Source organism: Canis lupus, chromosome 25, assembly GCF_048164855.1.
Source record: "Canis lupus baileyi chromosome 25, mCanLup2.hap1, whole genome shotgun sequence".
In the NCBI taxonomy this organism is placed as follows: Eukaryota; Metazoa; Chordata; class Mammalia; order Carnivora; family Canidae; genus Canis; species Canis lupus.
The window spans coordinates 26,321,838-26,345,736 of NC_132862.1; the positions used below are offsets into that span (position 1 = coordinate 26,321,838).

The 23,899-nt window shown below is 42.0% G+C and overlaps 1 pseudogene; it reads left to right on the forward strand.

The window, feature by feature from the left end:
• The first annotated feature begins 232 nt into the window (after nt 1-232).
• Nucleotides 233-22,881, forward strand: LOC140617393 (cationic amino acid transporter 3 pseudogene; annotated as a pseudogene).
• Nucleotides 22,882-23,899: the final 1,018 nt, after the last annotated feature.

Here is a 23,899-nt window from a genome sequence, read left to right on the forward strand (position 1 = left end):
GAGCTTGGTAACCTCTAAATTCACCTCTTGCTGCCATCAGAGTCTCCAACAAAGCCCCATTTAAGCCCTCAGTCCACCTCCTCACCATGCAGGGCTCCACTGGTCTCCTGTTGCCCACCTCAGCTTTCGTCTTAGATTGTACCTAATCCATCTCCTGCACCATCTCCCATCTTTCTCATGGGCCCTCCTCCCAAGGGCTCTACCTCCCCAAAGCCCCGCCTCCCCTGGGCCCCACTCCCTGAGGGCGCCCTGTGAGCTGCACTCCAAGTCCTGACTCTGCTTGACCAACCTCTTTCCTCCTCCTTGGGTTTGGCTTGCACTTTCTTCTCAGGTCTTTCTCCTCTGAGGCAGAAGAAGCCCCTGGGTAAGTGATTTCTTCTGTTTACAGAGTTGATAAGAAAACGGAGTCAGAACCAGAGAGGAAGAAGGCTGGGCTTGGAGCACCGCTGGCCATGGAAGCCCCGTAGGGTTTGAGCAGAGGGTGTTTCATGGAACCATAGCTAGACTTTGGTTTAAGGAGTGCAGACCAGAGACCTTGTGAGTTTAGGAGGGGCAGGTAGTTTCTGGGGTCAGAGGGATTTGGAGACCTACACCCTATTCTCATTCAGACTAGAGAATTTTCAGCTCTCCTGAAGAAAATCTGAGTTAAGGGAGGTTATTCCTTGATGCTTCTCCCCCCAGCATCCTCCCACCTGTTTGCCCTGCCCTCTTTCCTGACCTTTCCTTTCTGACCTGGTGCACAGCTTGCTTTCCTCATCTATGTCTCTCCCACAGGGCCCAGCACACAGTGTGCTTACACAGGTTCTCTGAATAAATGAAGATTCTCCCACCTGGCTCTGCTGCCTCCTTCATATTTTGCCTCACTTTCTTCCTGGAGATTCTGAAAGTCTCTATGTCATATCTCCTTAGGGAGGCCATCCGTGTGGACTTTGCAGAATAGCAGGCCTAGTTTGATAATGTGGTCCCCATGGCCAGAGAGCATTTGAGGGGCTTCTTCCTGTAGGCTCAAGGAGCTAAATATCTATTTTTACACTTGCTGAAGGTGTCTGCCTGCCTTTCTTATCTAATTTTACAAAGTTGTGGTGGGGAATGATTATAGACCAGGTCAGACTGTGAGAGGAAAGATTACCAAGGTCCCCTGGGGTGTGGTCATTAAAACACTGGGTGACCAAGAGGCAGCTTGCTGTTATCACAAAACATATTTGCTACGTCTTAATTCTGAAGGCTCTTGGAGTCTTAAACTGTTCTCCACCCTACCCGACTCCCCACCATCGCATACACTGTGGGCCATACCTCAACACAAGGAGCCTAGACAACACTTAGAGATATATGAAACCTGTTTTATTGATTACATGTGAAAAATGTTATATTCTAGGTTAATTTCTCTTGCCATCTGGCAGTTTTTGACAATTTCTCTCCATTATCAATGAACACGTGTTATGTGCTTTTAGAAGGCAGTTTCATTATAATCTTAGTTTAAGCAAAATCATGGTACAGGCTAATTTCATTCACCAAGTATATTCCAAATTAAAAAATATAATTTTGGGGGCAGCCCCAGTGGCGCAGCGGTTTGGCGCCGCCTGCAGTCTGGGGTGTGATCCTGAAGTCCCAGGATTGAGTCCCGCATCAGGCTCCCTGCATGGACCCTGCTTCTCCCCTCTGCCTGTGTCTCTGCCTCTCTCTCTCTCTCTCTGTCTATGAATAAATAAATAAAATCTTTAAAAAGAAAAGAAAATGAAAAATATAATTTTTGGATTATATTGTTTTGGTTTATCCTTGTTTCTTTTTTCTTTTATTATCCGAGAAATCACAAGGCAGAGTAGGGATTAGAAAGACCTACGAAAGATGGATAGAGTGCCCTGGAAAAAGTAGTAGCAAAGGCCCTTTGTTATAGATTATGATGCCTGAGCTGAGGTGAGGCAGATGGGTCTTGGTGGAGAAGTCATATGGATCTATATTTGCATAAGAAATCATGACTTTGAGGCATGACACAACTTTCAAAGGACTCCGGTGATCTGGTATCTTTACTGCAACTAACCAAAGCAATACTTATTTACTTTCCAAAGGAACAGGTGGTGGTGTGGAACAGTTACCTAGGGCTATGAGAGGAAGCAAGCATAGTCTGGTGAAAGAGGACAGAGGGAGAGAGAGACAATTGATTCCTTACATGGGAGGACACATTGTGTGCAGTATATTACTGAGGGTGTATATTGGGAAGAGGTACATTGAAGAAGGAGCCATGGGCCCTCACCTCTCACAACTGCTGGTCTAAATGTGGAGACAGTTTATAGTGATGGACAGGAGCACTGGATAGGTTCCTAGATTTTCATCTTACAAGGAAAGGAAGGATTTGGGGAGAAAAACAAGGTTATTTAATAAGACCTTTTGGGAAAAAATGATTTGGAACAGTGCTCATTGTAGACCGAGTCTATCCTATATTACAGTTTTAGATTGGAAAATAAGGTGGACAGGCAGATGGATTTCCTTCTACTGCTTTCTCCTAAGGATTTTTATTAGGTGTTCTGTGTAGACAGGATTTGGGGTTGAGAAAATGGAGTAGAGAATTGTGGAAGATATTAGAGAAGAAATTGATTGACACCATTGACATCAAGGTATCCTATCACTTTCTATTCTCTTAGTTGCACACACTTCCTGGCTTTCCCAGCTCTTTCTTATTCCTGTTTGGAAAATCTCATTCTGGTTCTTTCTGATAGCGCATCTAGTTTCTGAAGACCCCCTAAAGAAGCTCAGGTTTTTCTGACTTGTCAAGTTGATCATCCTGTTTTGGTGTGATGTAAATGTTAAGAATTTCTAAAACTTGATTCTGACTGAAACTAGGCCCGTCAGGGTGTCAAATCATAAATGAAGAACATTGCATTTCACTCTGTCTTCTCTAAAGTTATCTCACAGGGACTAAGAAAAGTCACCTTTTCAGAACAATCCCAGAATGATACTAGATAATATGGAGTCTATACTGCCCCTAGAAAAGCTCTGCCTATCTGATTGTTTACCCAATTGATGGCACAATGATACTAGTGTGGTGTCTGCACCTAGCAGGGACTATACAGGTATAATGCAAAGGAAACAAAAATGTCTTGGACTGCAACTACATAGAGTTTGGTCTATATTTGGCTGAATGGATCAGTCTATGTACAGTTGGCCTGGAGCTTGTTATTCTGCATCAAGAACATTTCATTGAATTGCAATTCAGCCTCTTCCAGACTGGGATGGGATTTGGGTGATGTGTTACTGGGTGTGGTAGGGTAGGTAGTGAGTTGGAGGAGGTGGGTGTGTTTCCTCTTGGTCTAATGAGCAGACAGTTTGTGGGCTGCCATGCCCCCAAGTTCAAGTGTGTTGGTTGCACCTAGTAATATTTACTTGCAGAATTTGGAATTCTAGCCTCATGAAGAGAACATGAAGCAGGTTTTACCCTAAGGAGGTTTTGTTTTATAAAGGGAAACAAAGACTCCTTCCAAGTAACATGAAAAAAGAATACGGTACAAAGTAAGATCATAGATGGAAGGATGCCTGGTAAGTGATTCCCTTTGGTGAGGTTGTTCTCAGAAGACTCCTGGGAGGTAAGTTGGGATATATATTTTATTTAGTATGAGCTGAATTTGGTTACTTCAGCTTTCTTTCCAACCTTTCAGGGAAAACATCTGACCTTTCCTTCTCTTTCCCTAGGAGAGAAGTTACACATTTATTATTACTACAATGGTTTCTCTCTTTGTTTTCTCTACAGGCCAAGACTGAGAATTATTAGTATTAATATTAGTAATATTACATCTTAGTATCTAGGTATGTATTAATATCTGTAGCAAATATTTAACTGGATATGTCTAGTAGGGCAAACTGTATTTGCTGGTTGATGCTGTGGTGGAGTTTTTATGTTTCTGGCGGGGGGATGGAAGAAAGACCTAAAAGAGGCTCTGTTTATTGGGTCATGGCCCAAGCTGAAAATGTACCTGAACTGATGTGTTTCTGAGAAGCAGTTATACACAATGCCAGGATGGGGTAATTCCTTTCTCTTTCATGCAGTCTTCTCAGGCTGACGAATGGTGAGCACAAGATACTGTCTTGCCAACACTGGAAAGTGTTTGTTTCATCACCTGGGAAGCTACCTGGGATGTTGACATTCTCTTGCCCCGACTCTTCATTTCTGAGTTCAGAATACCCTTCCTGGTTCATAGTTTACTTATCTTTTCCTAATTTTGTCAGGTAAGAAAGTGTTCATGAATTCATCTTAATGGTAAATTCCCAAAAAAGGGTAATTCTCTGTTTGCCATGATTGGGGTGGGGGGACGGGGGGTAGAAAAAATGTTGCTTTTGCTTGAGTTCATTTACACAAAGAATCAGTGTGGTGCCTGAATTTCCTAATTTGGAATTTGCCTTTGTATTCCCTTACACTTAGTTGAAATCTGATCTTTAATAGACTGGATCCAGTCCTTTCACTTAGAAACTTTTTGTGGTTTCTACTTGAGAGACCATCCAGTTTCTCACTTTAGCCCCAAATCAAACTAAAAAAATCAAATGAAACCCATCTGTGTAGTTATTTATAGACAGTACAGGAAAAATGGCAGAAGATACAGAAAACTTTTTTCTCTAGGAGCGTATACTATAAAGATGCTTCCCTATCCTCCTGAAACAAATGAAATCCTATTCCACACACCAGTCAGTCAATTGACTTTTGTCTCATTCCTCCCTTCTGTAGGCTAGCCTTACATGTAATTATTGCTGTTTGAGTATCATGTCACGTTGCTAATGCCAAAGCAGTAGGTGACTTATTTTCCAAGTAATGTAAAGCATTGAAAGTAATAAAGTTCTGTGTTGTCTGTCTGTTTAGTTGTCACACATCAAGGAGTTGAAACTGGAGTAAATAAAAAAAAAATTCACAGATAAAGTACTTTGTCTCAACTGACTTGGGTTACTTCCTTTGTACTTTCACTTTGTTGTGGTGGAAGAGACTTGTCATTCTTGCCTAGGAGTCATGCTAATCTTCCCTGTATCATTGCAGTATTAATGTATGTGCTGCTGATGTGAACTGTGCTGAAAGAGACTTGGTCCTCAGTTCCTGTGTCAAATCTCTGACTTCACCAAACTGGGCTGTAGAACCTGGGGTACTTCCTTGGCTGTAGCCGGTTAACTCTTTGCACCTCAGGCTTTAGCTGGGGAAGGAAAAGCATGCTGGAAGCGTCAATAGACAGAAGCTCTGTTCCTGGGCTCCACCTCACCACCTACGACTCCTGCCCTCTTCCTTAACTGGCTGGTCACCAAGATAAAACTTCTAGAACAGTGTGTTATGCCATTGGACATTAATGAGGGGAGAGTAGGGGACAAGGAGAGCATCCTGGAGAGATCAGATATCTATCTGCAAGTGAGACCAGAGAATCTTCCAGAAGGACAGTCATGTTGAACAGGGTTTGGAAAGAGTGTTTTAGGCAGAATGGGGCAGTCTGTGTGAGGGCTGATGTTAGTACCAGCAAGATATGCATGTATGCTGAAAGATTTGTCCTGTTCAAGTAAGAGCCACAGAAAAGGTTAGTGGTAGGAGTAAGTGGTAGAACAAAAGTGAAAAAAAAGCCTTGGAAATAGAATCTTAGAAGTTTGGACCTAATAGAGAACAGGAAACTGTGGGTCTGGTTAGGAGTGTGTGTGTGTGTGTGTGTGTGTGTGTGTGTGTGTGTGTGTGTTTAAGACTTGAGGAAAGCATCATTTTCCAGAAGGAATGGTCGAAAGCACTCAGACTTCAGCTATCTGGTGCAATGTAGTGGTCAGGAAGAATGTGATTTAGGGCTTTATCCTGTTTCCAGGAAGGGCAGCTCTCTCTGATGGCTACTGAGTGAATTTGATTAAGAACTGAGATATCATTGTTTAGAGTTATCAATTTTATTTTTTCAAAGGTTTTACTTATTTATTCATAAGAGACACAGACTGGCAAAGACATAAGCAGAGGGAGAAGCAGGCTTCCTGTGGGGAGCCTGATGCGGGACTGGATCCGGGATCCGGGATCCAGGGATCATACCTTGAGCCAAAGCCAGACGCTCAACCACTGAGCTACCTAGACATCCAAAGTTATCAATTTTATGAGCCAGGACCATGGACAAGGGAGTATGGAAGGGTACTACCCCTGCCTACACAGTATTTGTAAACCACTGGAACCTACTAGATGCCTCATGTGGACAAGATGGTGTCTAAGTGACTTCATGTCACTGAATTGAATTGAGGGCTAGGTTTGTGATCCCTAAATGTCTGAAACCAATGAGTTCAGGTGGAATTTCTTATATTTGTTCCAAATTTTCATGTAATTTTCCCAAATTACATTAGGATCCTTAGAGGCTACTTTGTTATCCCTCTGTTTTGGGACATGTTTGAGATTTTCTTCCTTTTGAAATTAAAATAAAATCCTTTATCTTCTCTGTTGACCTTCCTATACTAATAGCATATTCAGAATACCCATTATTCTTACGTCTGTATTCATAATAAGTTTAAAAAACAATGTGGAGATCCAAAAATACAGATATCTGTACTGATGCCTGATGTCTGTTGGTCTTTGTGCTTATATCTATGCATGATGAATTGATATTAACAGTGCTCTAAGTTCTGTGAGCTCAGAGCTGGTCACAGACATGGGTCAAAATGGGGACTACTAGTGTCTATTTTATATATTCTACTGGGTCAGATCTCTGGTTGTCAACTATAACCAAGTCAGAATGATCAATCTGACTTAGGTGAAGTCCTTATTTCCAGCATCACTCTGACATTTTAGCTCTGAAATGTCGTTAATCACATTTTGGAGTGACTGTGGGCTGACATTTTTCTGATACTGATTCTTCTGGGTTAAGGATTAAGATGAGATTGCCATCTCTGGCAAACATTCCCAGTCTGCTCCTGATTGGCAGCCAAATATGGGAAGCAAATGGCCAAGTGGATTAGGAATCTTAAAAAAATGTTTTGTTAAACCATCCTCATCAAACTGGCACTATCTGCCTTCCCCCCTCCTTTGTTCCAGATTGGGCTATCCTTTGTGACAGATGTTTCCTAGTGAGGAGGCAGCATCTAGAAGCCTTGGGTGATGGCTGAGGTTTAGGAATGCCAAACCTGGGGTCATTCACACTGTCAGGAAGATTGCAACCATCTTCCTGCCATTGGGCTCCCATTTTATTTTTTTATTTTTTGAGATTTTATTTATTTATTCACGAGAGACAGAGAGAAAGAAGGGGCAGAGACATAGGCAGAGGGAGAAGCAGGCTCCATGCAAGAAGCCCGATGTGGGACACAATGCCAGGACTCCAGGATCATGCCCTGAGCCAAAGGTAGATGCTCAACCACTGAACCATTCAGGCATCCCACTGGGCTCCCATTTTAAAAAATATCTGTTCCCCATCCCCATTTTCTTTTATACAATGAGAATCAAGGTTTAGTTTTCTTCTCTAGCACTCCCTGACTACACAGAAGATGTTTCCTTTTCTTCTTTATAATGGGGTAGTGATTAGAAAAGATGTGAAATAGAATGATGAAAGAAGTCTCGGGGGGGTGGGGGGCTGACTTATATTTGGCATCTAGAGATCTATTATCCTATATTTTCACTAAGTGCCAAGCTAAAGGAAATGGGCCATAGCTGTGGGCAATAATTACAATTAGCTGTAAAACCATGTCTGGGAACTATTGGAATAGTTGCAGGGTTGCTTTGGAATCTTCCTTGGCATCTGAAATGATAGTCCAGAGACATTTTGGCTCTAGATCAGGTTTGGATTTTAGTATGACATGGTTTAAATGGAGCTTTCAGTTTTAATGATTATAGTACTTCCAGCTCTGGCCCATCTGTATGTATTTGGGCAGATATGGAAAACATCAGCAGAGAGTGACTTGGACACAAAGACAGGGACTGGCTCAAATCACTATTTATTAGCCATGCCGTGGAGTCTCAATTCCTTGTGGAGGTAGGGTGCTGCAGGAGAAACAACGTGTTCTTTGAAGTAACAAAGAACCAAGGTCAAATTCCAGCTCTTCTTTGTACTGGCTATATGAGCTTGGGATGGTTGTCTCATCTCTCAGTCTGTAACGTGGAATAATAATACTTATGTCATTGGGTTGTCGCAGGGGTTAAATGAAATAACATCTGTGTATTCCTTGCAGCTCAACAAATTCTGGTTCTTTCACTCTTCTCTTTATGTGTCCATAAATCTTGCATATATACCTGGTATCGCTATTAGCCAGATACCATTTTTCTCTGCTTCCAGCCTCTACACATATTCACCAGTGTGTCTAGAGTTCAAGACTAGGTCCCTGATTTATTAGTTTGTGGTAACCCCACAAAACAGCAATAAGCATATGGAGTTTTTATACTCTGCTAACATGAGCCATGGTTGTGGTTTCACTGCAGGTATTTTTGCTTGATGACAATTTTGGTTGTAAATCAAAGCCAACCCACTTCTATCTTCCCACTCACTCCTCTGATCCGAAGTTCCTGATTTGAAGCTAGATCATTCTGAATAGGGTTTGTTTCAACCAAAAGTAATAGTAAATTTGTTTATAAAGGGTGTCCAGGGAAGGAGAATCCATAAGCTTTACTACTATGACATTCTTATTTTTCTCCTACCTTTTTAGTTTGAAACATACCCAATCTACAGAATGTTACAAGAATAGTATATTGACATCCATTTATCTTTCACCAGGATTGAACAATTGCTACTATTTTACTACATTTGCTTAATCTCTCCAATATGTGTATGTGTTTGTGTGCGTGTGTGTGTGTATGAATATACTCCATATCCTAAGTTTACTAGTTTTCCAATATTTTTATAGTAGAAATATTCCTCCCTGATCCAGGTACAATCCAGGGCTCTGCATTACATCTTATTGTCATGTCTTTTTATTCACTTTTAATCTTCAACAGATACTCAGTCCATCATTCCTGACATTGACGGTTTTGAACAGAACAGGTTGGTTGTTGTGTAGAGCCAATGTTCTGTGGAAATTTGTTTTGTAGACTGATCACTTTTTTTATAGAGGGAGCAAGCAGGGGTGGAAAGACAAAGGGAATGAGAGACTCTCAAGCAGGCCACACACACAGTGTGTGGACTCAATCCCAGGACCCTGAGATCATGACCTGAGCCAGAATCAAGAATTGGATGCTTAACCCTTTAATTGCATGCTTATGTCCCTTTAGATTGATCATTTTTCTCATTAGATTCACATTACACATTTTGGGTAAGAGTATGATATAAAGAACATTCTTAATGACAATGAGTGCCATGTAATCAGGGAACAGGCTTTTTCTCCCTATTGTGTTGGTAGCATCAAGCACTTAGGACTGGATTTAGAAGGTGCTTAATATTTATTGAATAAATTAATGAAGCACTAAGACATTCTTAGTCTTCACTAAGGAGACATCAGTCTGTTCACTGACATTTAGGTCTATTATTTTTTTCTACCTGAGGAGAGGAGGAAGAGCAGCCTTGCCTATATCCTAGCCCCAATTTTTTATTCATGTTTGAAGGGTTAAAGGTAACCCAGGACCTTTATTTATAGAGGATATATATAGAGAGGAGATATATATATATATATATATATATATATATATATATATATATCGAGAGAGAGAGAGAGGATATAAATATAATATATATATTTTTTATTGGAGTTTGATTTGCCAGCATATGGTATAACACCAGTGCTCATCCTATCAAATGCCCCTCTCAGTGCCCCTTCACTCAGTCACCCTATCCCCCTGCCTACCTCCCCTTCCACTACCCCTTGTTTCATTTCCTAGAGTTAGGAGTCTCTCATGTTTTGCTACCCTCTCTAATTTTTCCCACTCATTTCCTCTCCTTTCCCCTATAATCCCTTTCACTATTTCTTATATTCCCCATATGAATGAAACCATATAATGATTGCCCCAGGACCTCTATAAAGAGCCACAGAGGAGGGGCATCTGGGTGACTCAGTGGTTGAGCATCTGCCTTCGGGTCAGGTCATGATTCCAGGGCCCTAGGATGGAGTTCTGCATCGGGTCCACTGTGGGGAGCCTCTACCTATGTCTCTGCCTCTCTCTGTGTGTCTCCCATGAATAAATAAATAAAATCTTATTTTTTAAAAAAGAGCCACAGAGGAGGAAAATGAAATGGGAACTATGAGGTGAGGCAAGTTGACTTCAGTCTCTTTATCCTGGGGTGGGTGGAGGATGAATAAGGTGGTCCTCAGCTGGAGAGAAACACAGCACAAGGAACCTAGGAGTCTGTGGCCTGTTTCCTTTCTGAGAGAAATTAGTTACTTAGGTTTCCAGATTTTTACTATACTTCCTTCCTCTAACCCCTATTTAAATCCTAAGAATGCCATATTAAAAATTGATTTATGTCTGTCCTCCTTTCCCAGGAGAAACAACACCATAATTCTCTTCTTCTCTACCCTCCATCTCTCCTTCTGCAACACACACACACACACACACACACACACACACACATTTGTGTATCTTCTAAATTTATAAACAGTGGTTGGTGGCCATTTTTTTCCAGATTATTGGTTGCTGAGAAACTGTATAATTTCTTGGAATTCTCATTTGGATGTAAAAGCTTTTCCCTGTCACCCCAGGGAAAGTGAGGTTGAGAGGTACTCTTTGCCTCACAGACATGTGTGTTCAGGCTTCTCTTGGGGACCCTTTCTCTCTCCAGCTCTGAGCATCCCAGATATTGCTTACAGTCCTCCATGAGGCATCTGGCGCTTGGGTTCATCTATTTATCTGCAAAGCTGTGAGTGCCTGATTCACATGGTTCCCGCCCCTATCCTAAGTGTCTACCTACCTCTATTTTGCAGTCCTTAATTTCACCAGGTTCCATAAAAAACATCCTTTATATCTATGTCAGCTCTTGATTATCTACAATACTGATGAGATAGCCTAAAATAGTGAATGATGCTAATATGACTTCTGTTTGATTTTTAAGTGAGGGAGTCCTGCCTAAAGATAATCCAGAAAGTGAAATACAAATCAAAACCACAATGAGATACCACCTCACACCAGTAAGAATGGGGAAAATTAACAAAGCAGAAAACCACAAATGTTGGAGAGGATGTGGAGAAAGGGGAACCTTCCTGCACCGTTGGTAGGAATGTGAACTGGTGCAGCCACTCTGGAAAACTGTGTGGAGGTTCCTCAAAGAGTTAAAAATAGATCTGCCCTATGACCCAGCAATTGCACTGCTGGGGATTTACCCCAAAGATACAGATGCAATGAAATGCCGGGACAACTGCAGCCCGATGTTTCTAGCAGCAATGTCCACAATAGCCAAACTATGGAAGGAGCCTCGGTGTCCATCGAAAGATGAATGGATAAAGAAGATGTAGTCTATGTATACAATGGAATATTACTCAGCCATTAGAAACTACAAATACCCACCACTTGCTTCAATGTGGATGGAACTGGAGGGTACTATGCTGAGTGAAATAAGTCAATCGGAAAAGGATATTATATTATATTATATTATATTATATTATATTATATTATCTCATTCATTTGGGGAATATAAAAAATAGTGAAAGGGAATAAAGGGAAAAGGAGAAAAAATGAGTGGGAAATATCAGAAAGGGAGACAGAACATGAAAAACTCCTAACTCTGGGAAACGAACTAGGGGTGGTGGAAGGGAAGGTGAGTGGGGGTGGGTGTGACTGGGTGGCGGGCATCAAGGTGGGCATTTGACGGGATGAGCACTGGTTGTTAAGCTATATGTTGGCAAATTGAACACCAATAAAAAATAAATTTGTAAGATAAATAAATAAATAAATAAATAAATAAATAATAAAAAGAAGAGCTTCAGTGAAAGAAGTCCATCATGTCACTGTCTCATGGTGACTCTGTATGGTAACTCTTCTTTGTCATCTAGAGAGGGTGGCAGATGGAAGCATGCACCTTGCTCAGCCCTCACTGTGTTGTCAGAAGCACTGGACATCTACTGAGAGCTCTATAATAGCTGTCTCCACTACTTTTTTTATTGGAGTTTGATTTGCCAACATATAGTATAACACTCAGTGCTCATTCCATCAAGTGCCCCCCTCAGTGCTCATCACTCAGTCACCCCATCCCCCTGCCCACCTCCCTTTCCACTACCCCTTGTTCATTTCCCAGAGTTAGGAGTCTCTCATGTTTTGTCACCCTCTCTAATTTTTCCCACTCATTTTCTCTCCTTTCCCCTATAATCCCTTTCTCTATTTTTTATATTCCCCATATGAGTGAAACCATATAATGATAGTTTTCAAACTCTGGAGGAGGCCTTTCTTTAGATAGAGAACCCAGTACCTAGTTCACAGAACTTAAAAGTCAGTAGGCAATATATGAAACTCTCAGTTTTTCTAGGGTTTCCATACACCCAAAGTAACAGCCAAATTCCTCACAGTGACTCTCAGACTCTCCATGAAGGATCTGGCTTTCTGCTTTCTTTCTGATCTCATTACCCACTGCTTCCCCTTCACTCAATCTGTCCTGGCCACATAGGCCTCCTAGTTATTCCTTAAAAATATCCAAATACCACTTCACACCCATCAATATGGCTGCTATTAAAAAAAAGAGGATAACAAGTGTTGATGAAGATGTAGAGAAATTGGGATGTTTATGCATTGCTGGTGGGGATGTAAAATGGGGCAGCTGCTGTGGAAAACAGTACGATGACTTCTGGAAAAAGTACATATACTGTTACCATGTGAATCAGGAACCCCACTTGTGGGTATATATCCCACAGAACTGAAAATAGGGTCTCAAAAAGATAATTGTATACCCACATTTGTAAGAGCATTACTCATAACAGCTTAAAGGTGAAACCCACATCCTGCATTTAGTTGGATTAGGCATGAGGTTCTCTTTGAGACCTATGATGGAATGTTTGTTTTGGAGTTCAGAAGGAGCTCAGAGCCTGAGAGAAACACAGGGAAGAGGATGGAAGAAAGGGGACACTGAGAGCATTATGGAATTCATACAAGCTGGCTTCATGTTCCCTGGCCCCTCTCTGCATTTCTTAGAGCACCTCTTCTAAGCAAACACCTCCTTTAGGAGAGACTGCTTCCAAATGAAACTGAGATCTACTCCCAGAGCCCTCCTTAGGAGTTATCCTCAGGTATTAAAACAGATGATGGTGCATGTTCTAGTCTCCTGTTTACACCTGAGTTTGGCCCTTTCTATCTTTACAAAAAAAAAAAATCCTACTACTACGAATCTTATTATATAGTAGTCAATCAATATTATATATTCATTTTCTCTCTGCTAAATGCCTCTTTTGCGTGCTTGGTACAATCATGAGCAATATTTGACCTGGGTAGTGAGAGTTGGGGGTGAGAGTGTAGAAATCAAGAGGAAGAGGTATATGGATCCTGGCTCTGCCCTCTGGAAGCTTTTAGAATGTAAAGGAATTTAACTGAGTCACCTGCACATCAGGAAAAAGAAAGGGGAAATTAGTTTCAAGTGAGCATCAGAACAGGTTATAAGTGCTGGCAGGAAGGGGATAAGGGTTGGAGAGGGAGATCAGTCAAGATGGCTTAGGAAGGGCTTCCTAGACATGGGGTGGGGGAAGGAGAAGATCGTAGAATAGGATTGAGAAGAGCTAAAGGGTCAAGGGAGGCAGATGGGGTGAGGAGGGCCACCCTGGCAGGGCAGGTAACTTACCCAGGCCAAAGGCTCACCCCAGGAAAGGTAAGTTAGGTTTTGAGGAGCTAAGTTAGGAAAGAAGCAATGGGCCTGAGGGTAGGGGGAGATTTGGGTGGAGCAGGGAGTTCTGACAGCTGGGTCAGAGAGTTTGAACTAAATATAAACCATTGGAATGATCACAGATTATTTCATGGAGAAAGGGCATTTCTGAACATGGTATTTGAGGATGATGATCTCTGAGTTGTTATAAGCTGGATTTGTGTTAATCTCTCTCAGGATTCCAAATAATGAGTTTGCTTCCTCTTCTGTAAGTTCGGTTATTCATTTGTTTGTTCAGCCTGCTTCTGTTGGAGTCATAAAACATAGTTATTTAGTTCCCAGATTTTTTTTCCTTTGAGTCATTCCACTGGTATCTCTATACTTTGACTGTAGCCCTCTCTGCCTCCTCTTCAGTAAAAATGGGAAAAGCACAAGGACCACCCCGCACAACACAATTGAGGGAAACATAAACTATCAAAAACATTACTCCTCTTTGACCTTGCCATTCAGATGGTCCTCCTTTGGGATTCGGCGGGATCCATGGATGGACTTAAGAAGAGTGTATGACTTTCTGAGGTGACTAATGTCAGAGGGGCCTGTGATTCAACAAATGTGAAGAACCACTGGTGTGTCTTTGTTGGGAGGTAGGTGGCTGTGGACAGTTCCCCAGAGAGAGAAACGTGGTACAAGTATCCTTAGTGCCAAATATAGGAGCCTCCAGGACAGTTGAAGAAGCTGAAGGAGGAAGAGGAGTTGGGAAAAGGGAAATAGGTTCAGAGGAAACTAGTAGGGGGATGCCTCGTCTTCCCTATTCTTCACCCTCTTTCTAGTAGATATTCCTTCTTTGATATCCTGGTGATTACAGGATTCCAGTTCCCCTTCAGTTTAAGTCTCTCGAGTGCCTGCCATTTGTCAAGGTCTGTACCAGGTCCTCTCACAATATTATCTCGGCAATTCCTATGTTGAACCTGCCATGCACAGGGTGGGGTCAGCCCCTTCCTCAGTAATGGCATGTTAGCACCATCACTTCCTGTCAGGCACCTTATCAATGCATTTAATTTCCCCCTCTCATCCTTATCTCTATTCCATTTCCCCCTCCTCACTGCAGGCACTTGCTGTAGTGTATTTAACAAATGTTCTTCCAGTCCATGCTGTACACATGTAGTTAGATACATTCATCCACTCAACACTAAAGTGCCAACTCTGTCAGGCACAGTTGTAGGGTGCAGGGAATACAGCCAAGAGCAAAACAGAAAGTCTTGCTTCCATGGAGCTTACATTCTTTTGGAGTGAGACAACTCATAAACAAGTAAGTAAAACATATAGTGCCTTAAATTGTGACAAATGCTATGGGAAAATATAGGCAGGGGATAAGGTCGGTTATGTGTGGTTAGGAGCAGGTTGCAGTTGTATGTGGGGTGATTCAGGAAGGCTGGGCTACATGTGTTATTTTATCCAATCTAGTTCTGAGAGCAACCATGTGGATATCTGGGCTAGAAGTGGTGCAATTATAAGGGACAGCCAGGGCAAAGGCCCTGAGTAGTGTCCTTCCTGGAATGTTAGGGGGCCAGAATGTTTAGGAGGCCAGTGGCTACAGAGAAATGAGTGGAAGGAGAAACAGAAGGCTGAGAGGTAGCTGTTTCAGTGACAAATACTTTCGGACTTTGTAGGTGATTGTAAATGCAGACTTTGGCTTCTACTCTGAATAAAAAGGGAAATCAGAGGAAGGTTTTCAGCAGAGCAATGACATGGCAATTTTTAAAGATTTTATTTATTTATTTATTTGTGAGAGACACATAGAGGCAGAGACATAGACAGAGGGAAAAGCAGGCTCCTTTCAGAGAGACCGATGTGGGGCTTGATCCCTGGACCAGGGATCATGCCCTAAGCCAAGGTCAGATGCTCAACCACTGAGCCACCCAGGAATCCCAATGATATGACATTTTTAAATAGATGCATGTGTATCCTTGACAAATATACAGCATTTTATGGCTTTTTGTAAATGTACAAATGGCATTGAGCTATATGCCTCATTCAACTTTATTTCTCCTACTTGTCATTTTTTTCTGAGATCTACCCACACTGTCTATAAATCTACCTTATTATCCCTGACTACTGTGTCATATCTCATTGTGGACACATAGCACATTTTATTTATATATTTCTTTCACCACAGACACTGGCATAGCTCCCACTTCCTGGCACCACAAACCATCCTGTGATGAGATGAATGTGCTCACTAACATTATGTTTCAGGATGGTGACACAGTGACACTACCACCAGCAATTTGTGATGGTTTGTATCTTCTCACTGAATTCTCATGCTGATCTAGTGAGGAAGGTCAGGTGAGGACCCTTGTGGATGAGGAGACTGAGGCTTAGAGGGAGTGAGCAAATGCCCCGAGTTCATGTAGTTATGTGGAAGGGACAGGGCTCGTCCTTCATTTATTTCCTTCATTAAGAAGATATATTTGAACATATTGAGACCACGGTTTGAGAGAGATAAAAATTATTCCCTGTGAAAAATTACAGACAGTTGCAAGTAAGTGTTTTAATACAAGCTCACAGAGCAGGGTAGATTCTCCAGGCCCCTGGCAGCTGATGTCACAGATGGTGCAGGGTATGTATAGAACACAGTGTGGCCAGTGAAGAGATTGTCTGCAGAAGTGAGCTCACCTTCTCTCCTGGAGCTCAGAGAGGAAGGAGACAGAAGGAATTGTTCATGTTGTGAGCTACTGAGCTGGTAACTCATTTATTTTCTCCCTATACATCACATTCTCATAACTGTGGACATAAAAACTGTCCACTTTTTTGACCACTTTTTTTTTGGAATTTTGGAATTTTGGAATTTTGCCTCCTCACTTTGGGTGAGGTTTACTGAATGTCAGAATTTGTAAAACCACCATACAAGCTCTTCTCCCTTCTCAGTCCTGGACCTTGGGTGGCTGTTGCCCCCATTTCTGCAGTGTTTCCTTTTCAGGCAGCCTGGTCCTCTCTTTCTTGCAGGGGGTTATGAAGGGCCTGCCCCTTTCTCCCTTCTCCTCTCTGTTCACAGCACCCTTGTGGTCCTAGGTGAGTAAAGGGAAGGAGTGGACTGTACATCCTTGGCCACCAGGACAGCTGAATGGATGATGCAGTATGAGGAGAAAGGGGGACCAAGTGCCATCTGATCTTGGCTAGTTGATATAGGGGCTAAGGATTTATGACTGGGGGATTAAATTTGTATTTTAACCTCAGATGATATTTTAAAATGTCTCTGCAAATCAATTATGCCCACCACCCGGTGAATTAATGGGTCATAACCATGGCTAAGTACCGTACACACATCCCATTTGTGAATTATTGTAGAATACATTCATGCCCTATTGTGTCTTATAGCTTAATTAGCATATGAAGCTACATATGTTAGATGAACCAAAACAATTATGTTATATAGTTGATTAAAAAAGGAAAATGTTGGAGGTATTTGGCACTTTTCTCTATGGGGGAAAGCAGGGTTGATTTGCCTATCATGTCCTTTGATGTCAATTTCTGTGATATCTGAGCTGCAGAAGAAGACGTGAGACTTCTGAGCTTTGGTTGGTTGGTTGAAAACTACTTTTCAGGAAATATTTATTTCTTACTAGGCATTATGGTGGGACAGCACATACCAGATGAAATATGAAGCAGCAGCTTTGAAGCCTGAGCAACGGAACTTAGCAGACCTAACCCAACTCAGCTTAATTAGCTTCACGGAACCTGATTGGAGAATTTGGCTCCCTGGGCTCTCTACAGCACTGATCCCAGAAACCTCTTCAATTCAGTCAGAATGCTGTGTCAGGCACTTCACATATTTGGTAACAAGCTGGTGCGCAGACGTCCATTGAAGAAAGATGTGACTGACATTGCCCCTGACAGAAGCCTGAGCACTATGGATTTAGTGGCCCTGGGTGTGGACAACACAGTGGGTGTAGGTGTGTATATCCTGGCTGGGGAAGTGGCCAACAGTCAAGCAGGACCTTCTACCATGATCTGCTTTTTGGTGGCCGGCCTAACTTCTGTGCTGGCTGGGCTGTGCTATTCAGAGATTAGTGCTCGAGTTCCCCAATCTGGATCTGCATATCTCTGCACCTATGTCACTATAGGTGAACTTGGGGCTTTCATCACTGGCTGGAATCTTATCTTGTTCTTTGTTGCTGGTACCACCATTGTGGCCTGTGCCTGGTCTTTAGCTTTTAACAACTTGCCTGGGAACCAGATCTCTCAGGCCCTGCATGAGAGCATCTCACCTCATGTTCCTCGGGTCTTTGCAGAATATCTAGACTTCTTTGTTGTGGGCCTTGTATTGTTGCTCATAGGATTGCTGACTCTGAGGATTACTGAGTTTTCCCTGGCCACCAAAGCATTCACATTAGTGAAAGTTTTGGTTCTTAGTTTTATCATCATGTCTGGTTTCATTAAGGGGGACCTGCACAACTGGAAGCTCACAGAAGAGGACTATATAAAGGCTGGACTCAATGACACCTCGAGCTTGGGCCCTCTGGGCTCTGGAGGATTCGTGCCTTTTGGCTTCCAGGGGATTCTCCGTGGAGCAGCTACCTGCTTCTATGCTTTTATAGGTTTTGACAATATTGTTACCAGAGTTGAAGAAGCTCAGAATCCTAAGTGTTCTATCCCCAGGGGCACTGTGATTTCATTGCTCATCTGCATTTCAGTATATTTTGGTGTCTCTGCAGCACTTACACTTATGGTGCCTTATTACCAGCTCCGAGCCGGGAGCACCTTGCCTGAGGTATTTCTCCATATTGGCTGGGCCCCTGCCTACTATGCTGTGGCTTTTGGATTCCTCTGTAGTCTTTCTGTCAGCCTCTTGGGCTTTATGGTCCCCATACGTCATCAAGTATACATGATGGCAAAGGACGGCCTCTTGTTCCCTGTCCTTGCCAGGATCCATACTGGAACATACACCCGCATGGTGGCTACTGTGATCTTTGGCATTATTGCAGCAATCATGATAGTCTTCTTTGGACTTACTCATCTTGTGGACCTCCGGTCAATTGTAACTCTGTTGAATTACTCCCTGGTAGCTTTTAGTGTTCTCATCCTCAGGTATCAGCCTGAGAGGAAGAATGGGGGAAATGAAGCACAGGTGCAACAGGAGAATGGACCTGAAGCAGAGCAGCTGACTCTACGCCGAATACTTTTTCCAGACAGCTCCACCCCCACTCCACTCTCTGGCCTGATTGTCTCTGTTTGCTCCTCACTGCTTGCTCTGCTGCTGACTCTTCTCTGCCTGGTGCTGGCTCAGTGGCCAGGTCTGCTTTCTGGAGACCCATGGTGGATCACAGTGGTTGTGCTGCTCCTGGTGCTCATCACTGGGATCACTGGGGTCATCTGGAGGCAGCCACAGACCTCCACTCCCCTTTACTTTAAGGTACCTGGCCTACCTCTCCTCCCACTTCTGAGCATCTTTCTGAATTTTTACCTTATGATGCAGATGCCAGCTGGCACCTGGGCCCAATTTGGTGTCTGGATGCTGATTGGGTTTGCTATCTACTTTGGCTATGGGATGCAGCACAGCCTTGCTTAACTCCACTGAAGTTAACACCAAAACTGTAGCCCTGGACTTGAACAGAGCCAGTACACATTTGCTTGGACATCATCACACCTGAATGCAGTCAGGTCCCCTGGATAATAATGGGGAGTTCTCTTGAGCTCATGGAAAACTAGGCCTCCCATGCGATATTGGTGGAGAAAAGTTAATAGAGCCATTCTGTCTTTTTTTTTAATAATAAATTTATTTTTTATTGGTGTTCAATTTGCCAACATACAGAATAACACCCAGTGCTCATCCCGTCAAATGCCCCCCTCAGTGCCCGTCACCCATTCACCCCCACCCCCTGCCCTCCTCCCCTTCCACCATTCTGTCTTTATGTTGGAATGTAGGATTGCTTCTACTTATTTTTCTTTACTTGTCTACTTTTCAATTATGTCTGTAGCTGCTTTCTGCCTTTAAAGCAATCATTACTGAAAGTAACTAGACAAAGTGTTTGGTTTTCTTTGGGTAAACACACAGTATGGTAGTATAAAATCATATGGTAATTCTATTTCAATTTGTTGAGGAACCTGCATACTGTTTTCCACAGTGGCTACACCAATTAACATGCCTACCAACAGTGCATGAAGGTTCCTTTTTGTTCATACTCTTGCCAACTTGTTGTTTCTTGTGTTTTTTATTTTAGCGATTCTGAGAGGCATAAAGTAATATCTCATTGTTTTGTTGGTTTTTTAAAAGATTTATTTTTTTTGAGAGAGAGAGTACATACAAACAAGGGGAAGTAGCAGAAGGAGAGAGGGACTCTCCAGCGGAATCCCCTCTGAGTGGGAAGTCCCATGTGGGGCTCTTTCCAACAACCCCAAGATCATGACCTGAGCTGAAACCAAGAGTCAGACACTTAAGTGACTTAGGCAACCAGATACCCCACTCCTTGTGGTATTAATTTTGCATTTCCCTCATGATTACTGATGCCGAACACCTTTTCATGTGTCTGTTGGTCATTTGTATGTCTTCTATGAAAAAATGTTTATTCAGATCCTCTGTCCATTTTTAAATCAGATTATTGGTTTTTCTGGTGTTGTGTAAATTCTTTATATATCTTATATATTAACAACTTATGAAATATATAGGTTGCAGATATCTTGCATCATTTACCAGGTTGCCTTTGTGTTTTGTTGATGGTTTCTATTGCTGTGCAAAAGCTTTATTTGCATGAAAAAAATCTATGCACCCCAATTCTTATTGCAGCATTATTAATAATAATGAGGATAGGGAAGCAACTCAAGTGTACATCCATAAATGAATGGATAAAGAAGATGTGATACACACACAGACACATAAACATACACACACATACTGGAAATTTACTGAGTCATAAAAAACTATTGAATTTTGCATTCTGTAAAAAAATAGACTTATCATGGTAAGTAAAATATGTCAATCTCAGAAAGATGAATACCATATTTTCCACTCCTATGTGGAACTTCAGAAATAAAAGAAATGAGCAAACAAAGAAAAAAAAAGAGAGAGAAAGACAGTACAAACTTCCCAGACTCTTAAATACAGGGAACAAACTGGTGACTGCCAAAGGGGATGTGGACATGAGGATGAGTGAAATAGATAAAAGGAATTAAGAGTACACTTATCTTGGAACTCCTGGGTAGCTCAGTCAGTTAAGCATACAGCTCTGGATTTTGGCTCAGGTCATGATTTCAAGGTTGAAAGATCAAGCCTCTCTTTGGGCTCTATGTTCAGCAGAGTCTACTTGTCCCTTCCCTCTGCTCCTTCCCTGCCCCACTGACACTTGCTCTCTCAAATATATGAATGATTTTTTTAAGTATACTTATCTTCATGAGACCTGAGAAATGATAGGATTGTTGAATCATTATATTCTACACCTGAGGGTAATATAATGACAATGTATGTTAATTATATGTCATACAAAAGTAAACTAGGAAAAGAGCAAAGAAGAGATGAAATATGGCCACTGAATATAAAATAAAGAATATAAAAAGCTTATATGCTAATGCAAAAGGTAAAACATAGTTCTAACACAAAGCAGAAAGTGTTGTCATAAGTAACATGCAAATAAAACATCTTGGGAATTCATAGTGGAGGATGATCATTCGTGGCTGGCACAGTGGTGAGCGTTGATGGGTGAAATCAGAGAAGACTTTGTAGAGGAATGGCATTTGAGTTGGCTTTCTCCAAGGAAAGATAGAGAGAAAGTTGCCACACATGGAAAGCAGGGAGAGATTGTAGGCAGAGAGAACACCACCAGGAAAAGCACAGGAAAATGAAGCAGTGTTCAGAGCACACTGAGCTAGCTGTGTAGTTTTAGCCATGGCTGTGTGAGGGGGCAACAGAGCATGCAGAGGTGAGTTGCAGCCAAAGCTTTCCTCTGAGTACAAAGCACTTTGGCCTTGAGCCCACTACCTATGCTGAAAATCCCTGAGGTTGGTTATTCTTGGCGATATCTATATCCTTGGCTTGAAAGTTTCTCTACTGTTGTCTACTACTGTGGCCCACTTGCTCAGAAAATGCACAGGTGAGAGCCACGTGTCCTGGGTTCTGGTCTGGTTTCCACCACTAACCAGCAATGTGAGCTTGAACAAGTGCTCATTTCCTTTCATGCTCCGCTTATTTATCTGAAACAGGAGAGATCAGGACTGTAATTTGCAAAGTTCTGTGTCCTTAAAAAAAATCCTAGGATTGCCTCCTGCTCTTCTGTTATTCTCTCATCTAGGTCTCTCTACTGCACGTGATCTGTACCTACATCCTGCTCATTTATCACTAGAACCCACTGCTGGAGCTGTAGAGGGCCAATAAATAACACCCCATTTCTCCCTCCTATGTTTGGAACCAATTGATAATCAAGACATAGAGACAGATGATTAAACCATCAACTTTAGATCTGCCACCTAAGTGGCTTGCTAATTCTGCAGCACTAAATTGGACAGATTTATTCTTCATCACAAATAATGTTGAGCACCCCCGCTCCCCACCATAGGAGACAGCTTGCTTTTATTGGATTGCTCATTTATGAGCATGTTGGAATGCATGTATCCTTTGGGCACAGAGAACCTGAATAGAAAAGTAAAGCAACAACAACAACAAAACTGGAAGGGGCTCTTCTGGGCACACTTAGTGCTATTTCTTCAACCCGAGTTATAGGGAAGGGAGTGCTGGAGAGAAGCCAGGAATAGTGCTCAGTAATACAAAAGTTTACCAGATGTCACCTCACTTGGAAGACTTGTGAAAACAGATTGCTGGATCCTGCCCCCAGCATTTGGAATTCAGGAGGTCTGAGTGGAGCTCAAAACTTGTACTTCTAAAAAAAAAAAAAAAAAAAAAAAAAAAAAAAAAAAATTGTACTTCTAACAGTTCCCAGGTGATGCTGCTGGTCCAGGGACCATGCTTTGAAAAGCAAAGCTCCAGCTGAGTCTCCTCCATACGCAAAGATAAGTGAGGGAAACAAAGGCACCCTTGGAACACTTACCTTCATTTAATGAAATATTTAAATTAAAATTCTATGGTTAATCCTTTCACAGTGGGGAAATCATAGTGAATCATTTCTAAATGTATATGTTTATGAAATCACCACAATGTATAGTTTAAATATCGTACAATTTTATATGTCAATTATACCTCAATAAAGCTAAAATAAAAATAATAAGATACCACAGTTATCTATGTGTCTTTATTTTCTTTATTTTGTTCCTAGATTATAGATTTAGGTAAGGAGAATATCTAATTAATGCTCCCAGAGCACTCAGCTGGGGACCAGGCACATAATGAGAATCTAAGAAATTGATGCTAAATTGAATTGAGCCTTAAACATTGCTTTGGTATAGAAAATTCTCCCGTGTTTCAGGCCAGCACCGTGCTACTCCTTTAAAACCATATCCTGGGAGATTTCCTTGGCAAAACAAGGAAAAAATTCTCTCCATCTGGAACTATATCTCAATGTGTATCTAGATCTGTACCCAGTATCTAGAATTGTACCAAGACATTTCTAGTTTTGCCTTTGTTTGGCTATGCCTGAGTTCTAGTATCTAGTGTGACTGTTGCATCAGAGTGGACTCTTGCTCAAGGCATTGGGTAGGTTCTCCCTTTCCTCTAAACCCAACAGCAAAAGCATTGCTGTCCATTCAAAGAGCAACAGAGTTAATACAGCCCTGGGGCAGGACAATGCTTGACAAGACTTTCATTGGTCCAGTTCCATCTATCCCCATAGATGGGGTTTTTTGGGTAGCCTGAAGTTGGAAACTGATAGACAGCCCTTCTAATCTGCCTACATCCTGCATCCTGAGACTCTCTGAAGATGAGATGGGATCCAGAGTGGGCACAATAGACATCTCTCTTGAAGAAGTGAGAGTTTTATGGTTGGTGTAGGAGGGCTGGTGTTTTTCTATTGTATTTATGTATAAGGTCCACCCTGGGAGGGAAGACTAGGAAGCTACTTTCTTACTTGTGGAATTTTTCATGTTCCCAACATGGAGTAGGTGACTCCAGGGAAGCCTGATAGAGGCAGGATTATCCATATACTTAACCACTCCTTTAGATGCATTTGTGAGAGACTGGTGCAGAAACCTTGTGAAAGCAGCTAAGATCCTTTGCGGAGTGAATTTACACCCCAAATGGGGAAAATAATGGAATGAAATAGGAATAATTAGTAACTGAATAGGGATTGAGA